This window comes from Olea europaea, unplaced genomic scaffold (assembly GCF_002742605.1).
Source record: "Olea europaea var. sylvestris unplaced genomic scaffold, O_europaea_v1 scaffold1480, whole genome shotgun sequence".
Lineage (NCBI taxonomy): Eukaryota > Viridiplantae > Streptophyta > Magnoliopsida > Lamiales > Oleaceae > Olea > Olea europaea.
The window spans coordinates 141,680-149,403 of record NW_019232361.1 but is presented as its reverse complement, the minus strand read 5'-3'; positions in this window follow the sequence as shown (position 1 = coordinate 149,403).

Here is a 7,724-nt window from a genome sequence, read left to right as displayed (position 1 = left end):
GATCGTAGAAAAACCTTGAGCGACATCTGACGTCGTCACGAACAATGACATCATCGATCACTTTAATGAAGCCACTCGCACATCGACCGCTGCAATCGCCATTTCAGATTTCGCGCTACATTTGCCGTTGTGATAACGCGTGACTACGGTGGTAGATGGTGGTAACATTGGATTTGGTTTGTGTGCGGTGGTTGGGTGCAGTGGTAGCATGCATTGGTGTTGTGCCGTGATATGTAGTGGTGTTGTTAGAGTTGAAGTTGATGGCTGTTCGCGAAATTATTTATTCCAATTTAAAATCCACCACAAGTGTACAGTTCGTTAACAAGTAGTAAAATGGACTATGAGTTCAAGTATCGACCCCACGAGAATTGAATTAGTTCAAATTAATCTAGTATGACCTTAACCGAAACACGACAACGAAATTGAGGTTTTGTACTTTAACTAACAAAATGTAACCGTTGATGCAATTATGAATGACGAATTATACTAAGTGCAAAATAACTTGGATGCAATTTAACTAGAATTTTATGGAATTAATAGATGTACTAACGCACTAGGATCACGAATCCTTAAGCAATACCCGTTCAATTATCAATTATGCAACTTTGACACACAATTCCACAAAAGATGAATCGATATTCCTATTTTAATTTAGCAATCTCTCTCGAGCAATGCCAAACCTATCCCAAATATATTATTCGACTATATTTCTATGAGGAATACTAACATATCGACATGCATTATAATTTCACGAATATCCAATGATTCACACAAGGCATAGATGTATATTCCTATCTCATATCGGACCCTATGATGATTTATACTATGTCGAACCTATTTTTCTTCTTTCAAATACATAAAACAGGGCACCACAATCATATAATTTTGTGCACAATAGTCATATGAAAATAAAAACGCAATAAATCAATCAAATCTGGAACTTGTGTTCAAATACATCAAAAATCCAAAACAACAATTAAACGTGGTATTACAAGGTTCATCGATCTTCTAGCAGTGATAAATCTAGCCTAACATGCTAAAAAGAATAAAACATAAAAATATTTGAAGAAACGACATCACCCGAATCAATTTTCAATCCGATTTTCACTTGGCGCGATATTGTTCTCTTATTCTATCCTTCGTTTCTCCTTCAAAATCTCCCCAAAACATGTAAAAACGGCGTCCCCTACGTTATGGTCGATTTTTTGTATTTATAGTACCCTAAAAATATTGTTTCCATAAGAGTTTCGAAAGAAAAAGAAAACTAAATTTTTCCTCGAGAATTGCTCTATGCGACCGCATAGAGCAACTCTATGCGGTCGCATAGAGTAAATTTTTGGAGCATCTTTGTTTTCGGTATGCTACTATGCGACCGCATAGAGAATAGTACTATGCAGTCGCATAGTACTATCAACTATGGCATATGTGCGTTTTGGTTCTCCCACTTGCATCCTTCACTTCTTAGCATCTTCTCTTCATTCTTTTCATTTCTTCACTCCACGATATCATCAATTGGTAATTGGCTTAATCGACTTCTCGATTTGTTCATCGGATCAACTTTTGGATATTTGCACTTTGATCCCTAAACTTTCACTTTGCGTCATTTTAGTCCTTTTTTCGCGTCTTCTCTCCTGAATTTCACTATGTTCATCGTTGTTCCCTACAATTCACAAATGTACGAGATTAAGTCACAATTCAATCATTTTACTCGTTATTAAGTCATGTTTGTGACCTAAATAAGTGTGCAAAAATACACTTACCAATGGCAGTTGTGGTGGTGGTGTGGTAGCGGCAAGGCAGGAAGAAGCGAGTTTGTGACCAACTATTTAAGTGTTTGTGTCAAACTATTTGGTTGATTTGTGATCAAGTAATGATGGTGGATCGGGATCGGAGGTGTAAGTGTGGCGTTTGTGTATGTGACTAACTATTTGATTAATTTGTGAGCAACCATTTAATTGTAACCTAAAAATTATATAATTTGTGATTGAAAAATCATTTGTGACCAACTAATTTGAAAATCTGTGACCGACAAATAAATTGTGACCTATAATTTTTTTATTTGTAACTTTGAAATAATTTGTTTCCAATTAATTTTATAATGAGTGGCTAATAAATAAGTTGTGATCTATAAGTATGTAACTATGGCAATTGATTATATAATTGTGACATTAATATGTTTAATTAACAAAATATTTTTAATTATTTATTTATCACACAAGTTTTGAATTTTGAAACATAAAACCTGAAAATTGAATTGGTCATAGGTAATACCCGAGTTATGATTTTTTTTCAAGGGAAAATTTCATATCTAAGTGATTGAATTTGACCTATTTCAAAATTAAACAAGGTTTATTATTTCAAAAATCAGATATTATTTAAATTTATTTATTAAATAATTAATTAAAAACATAGTTTATTATTAAATATATAATTTATTATTTAAATATATTTAAATAATTATATACTATTTAGTCACAAATTATCAAATTAATTAGTTACAAATTCTTTCCCGATCACGAATTAGAAATTTTATATGTTACAAATTATTTCACGGCAATAAATCAAAATGTTTATAGGTCACAATTTATTTAGGAGCCACAAATCAAAAAACTTATAGGTCACAATTTATTTATCAGTTACAAATTACAAATTTTTTAAGTCATGATTCAATTTTTGTGGTCGCATATTAGTTATCGAATATAAGAATCAGTCAGATATTTATCGATCACAAGTTATCGGTCACATATTATTTATTGATCACAAAATATTCAATTTATTAATCACAATCAACCAAATAATTGGTCACAAATACCCTCAACCCTTGCCATCCCGCCTACAACTACCGCGCCACCTCCATGATCACCACCATCACCCTCGTCGACCACCACCACCATCGCGACTACCACCACCTACACCACCAACAAAAAAATCTCAAACCCCCCAAACAACACCAAAATATAGAAACTACCACCACCACTCCAACAACAAAAATCAAAACCAACTCCTTACCGCCACCGTCAAATCCACTACTACCTGCACCAACCACATGTGGCACCACCATCACAACATGTACCACCATTACACCAACAGTCAACCAATGAGTCTTCCTACCACCAAGGTCCCTAAAGCCCTTTTGACCACCATTAACACCCTCACCACCACCACAAGCAGCATCAATACCACCACCGCCTGCACCTCATCACCACTACAGCGACAACACAAAAACAACTGCAAAACATATATAATCAAAGTTGAAAATGACATTACCATTGTTGAAAACCATAGCAGCATGAAAATCCTGCCAAGCTGTTGTGTCGTGATGTCGAAGATGATGTCATCACTGTTAGATCTTCAAACATGAGGATGACACCACCGCTTACTTCATCTGTGTTTTGTAATTGTGTTTTAGTGTGGCAAATGGGGTAATGGTTCAACAAATAGGCTAGATCATGTCCCATCGTGCCACTATTGTGTCGATGGTTGCACCAATGACTTGTAAGTGTCATCGTCTCTGGTAGTGGTTTGACATGTTAAAAGAAAAAGATGTAAGAAGTGAGAGAGATGTAGAAATAGGAAAATAATTAAGATTTGGGTGGACAGAGATATGGTGGGTATATAGATTAATTTAATTTTAGATATTATTTTTAATATTAAAATATTGAATTATCATCTGATTTTTGTAACTTTGAATCTAATTTTTGAAATGGTAACTTGGAAAATTTGATTCCATGTAATTTTCACTTAAAATTTTTCTTTTCATAATGAGTATAGGTTGGGGCCTGGGAACAACGGTTTTGACTCAAGTAGAGTTAGGCTAACATAAATATTTGGCCAAAAAATTTAAATTTTTCTGAACTTTGTATATGATCTAGGAAGCAGACCTTAACTATAGCCTAGGCTTGTCATCGCTACATTCATCCCTGGATGGGATAATTTGACAAAACATTTTTGTAAAGTGGTAAGTTGTAGGATTGTTCCCCAATGACGTTAACACCATCCTCTGTGGCCCATCAGAGACAAGAAGGTGTCATCCCCTAACTTTAGCTCCGTCATTCTCGCCAATCAGGAAAAAGCAATGATTACCTATGGTATACTCATTGTTAACCTAGGCTTAGGCTACGACCTAGGAATTGTGATGATTTAATTTGATCGAACTTTCCAATCAATGGAATTCACTTAAGAAGGGCAATGGCACACAACTCGAGGACATGCACTAGAGCTTAACAAGACAAGGAGTCACAAGTCCCTATCTTTAAGCATATAATGAACCGAAGGTCCAACAAGAAAGGCCTAGCAAATTATTTTCTATATATTACTTCACAAAACCTCACTCAATGAAATTACCTCCCATTTACAGTATTTTCGACAAGGTAACACGATTATTCCACTAAATTTCTCCTAAATATTTTTGACAAATAAACATGATTATTCTACTAAATTTCTCCTATGTTGATCTGTAATTATCACGTCAATTTTATTCATCAACACTATGTTCTAAATCTAGTGATATTTTTATTCGCTCAGTACATGCTATAAATTTTGAACATTCATGTAATTTTGGAATTTAGCCAAAACAAAAGACGATTCACCCTTATCCATTATCTTGCAGGGACTTCCAACACGAAAAAACCAGGAATAAACATGGTGCGTATTAAGACAAGGAGAATAAAGAATATGGATGTGAAGAAATCGTATTATTTCTTATTTTTGGAGACTGCACAGCAGGTCTATTTATGCTACTGTTTACATTTGAATTGGCATATCTATAGGAGAAGATGTGTTATCCCACATCGGTTTAATACCGAAATAAATACCAATTTATAAAAATCATGGGCTTCTCCATTTAATAAGATTGACCTTATTAAGATGGAACTCAAATCTTAACATGGTATCAGAGCCCATTAAGCTCTAACGAGCAATTCGATTCGGTTAAGACTCTAAAAATGAGCTCACGGATTTCAAGATTGGTCTGCTCAAAAAGAGCCACCATCTTGCGGGGGCATGTTAAGGGAATAAATCTCATATCGGTTAAATACCGAAATATTGATTAACTTAAATAGATCTTGGGTCACTCCTCTTAATAAGGTTGACCTTATTAAGATGGACCCCAAATCTTAACATGTTAAGGGAATAAATCTCATATCGGTTAAATACTGAAATATTGACCAACTTAAATAAATCTTGGATCACTCCTCTTAATAAGGTTGACCTTATTAAGATAAACCCCAAATCTTAACATGATATCAGAGCCCAGTAAGCTTCAACGAGCTATTCGATCCGATTAAGTCTAAAAAATGAGCACACGGATTTCAAAATTGGTCTGTTAAAAAAGAACCACTATCTTGCGGGGGCATGTTAAGAGAATAAATCTCACATCGGTTAAATACTGAAATATTGATCAATTTAAATAGATCTTGGGCCACTCCTCTTAATAAGGTCGACCTTATTATGATGGACCCCAAATCAGATTCAGTGCTAGAACGAGCAACTGTGTTTTGCTTACGAGCTTGCCAAGAAATCAGATTGTTGCCAAGGAATATAGCATAACCACCTGTAGACTTGCGATCATCTCGACAGCCAGCCCAGTCCGAATCCGAGTATGCAGAAATATAGTTGTGATGGGATTTAGTAAAGAGAAGACCGTGATTAACTGTTCCTTAAGGTAACAGAGAATCCTTTTGACAGCAAGCCAATGAACAGTTGTCGGGTTGTGCATAAACTGACATGCACGGTTAACCGAATAAGCAATGTCAGGACGACTAAGAGTCACATGCTGAAGAGCAACAACAATTTGATGATAAACACTGGCATTAAGCAAGGGATCCCCATTGAAACGAGATAATTTTGTAGAGGTGTGCTTGGGGTGCTGATTGGTTTGCAATCTACGATAGATGCTTTCACTAAAATTTCTTGTATATACCGTCCTTGAGAGAGGATGAAACCAGAATGCTATGGAATGACTTCAACTCCGAGAAAGTAATGGAAGGATCCAAGATCAGATATAGCAAACTCTTGTCCGAAGCGGAGAAACAATGATGACACAAAGCTAGCACTACTGCCTGTTACCAACATGTCATCAACATATACCAGTATATAACAAGTTACTTCATTTTTGTTATAAATAAATAGAGAGTAGTCTGTGCGAGAGCCACGAAATCCAATTTGCAGTAGAAAACAGCTCAAACGCTCAAACCAAGCACGAGGTGCTTGTTTGAGTCCATATAAAGATTTATGAAGCTTGCATACATACTGAGAGTGAGAAGAGTCTTTGAATCCTGGAGGTTGTGTCATGTATACGTCTTCATCAAGTGTCCCATTGAGAAAGACATTTTGAATATCCAGTTGATGTATGTGCCATCCCATTGAAAGTGCCAAAGACAAAATGATTCGAATAGTGGTGGCTTTCACAACCGGACTAAATGTCTCAGTGTAGTCAATGCCCTGGACTTGATTAAAACCACGAGCAACCAACCGTGTTTTATATCGATCAATTGAGCCATCTGACTTCTTCTTTAACCTGTACACCCACTTACATGTTACCAAATTCATATCAGGTTTGTAGGGTATCAAGGTCTAAGTGTTATTCTTCAATAAGGCCTTAAATTCTTTGCACATGGCTTTTCTCCATTGCGGATGGGCATTAGCTTTTCTAAAGGACTGAGGATCATCTGGGCAAGTACTTGTTGAGACCTGAAATGCCTGCATAAGAAGTAACGAACAGACATCATAGCTTTTGGTTTGCAAATACCATCTTTTAAACGAGTGACCATATGGTGTACAGGAGTTTGGGAAGTTCTCACATGACCACGTCGTGATATGGAATTTGAGGAAGATATAGGCTGATGTGGAGATGGGGATGTGGGTGGTATAAGGGGCTGAACTGGAGCTGAAGACTGTGGTGGTGGTGGTTGAGGTGAAGACTGATCCTGATTTGAAGATTGTGGTTGTAATGAGACCACGGAGTCTGATGGAATATGATTAACAGGAGGTGTGAGCTGAACAGGAGGAATAGTTATGACTCGATGAAGTTGACGAGGATTTGATTCAGTAAAGTATGGAGATGGAGGCGAAGGAAGACTATATGATACATGAGAGGATTGGTGTGTATTAAGTGTTGGTAGCAATGATCGAAAATAAAAATCATGTTCGTCAAATAGAACATCACGAGAAATAATCACTTTTCTAGTAGCCAAATTTAAGCATAGGTATCCTTTGTGGGAAGAACTATAGCCTATAAAAACATGTTTCGACGACCGATAAGAGAATTTGTGTTTGTTATATGGTCGGAGTAAAGGATAACAACTGCAGCAAAAAACTTTTAAAAATTTGTAGTCTGGGGATCTGTGAAAAAGTTTTTGAAGAGGAATGTCATTTGAAATTGCTTGAGAGGGTAATCTGTTAAGCAAGTAAACAGCAGTTTCGACTACATAATTCTAGTAGCAATGAGGCATATTTGCATGGGCAAGTAGTGTGAGGGCAGTGTTAATAATACTACGATGACGTCGCTCAATTGACCCTTGTTGTTCATGAGTATGGGGACATGAGAGACGGTGTTCAATTCCATGTGAGGCTAAATATGATGGCAGAGCTCGAAACTCTCCTTCCCAATCAGTTTGAAGCCTTTTAATACGTGTTCCAAGTAAATTTTCAACCAGTTGTTTGAATTTAATGAAAATAGAGAACACTTCATATTTGAGAGCTAAAGGAAACATCCAAATATATTT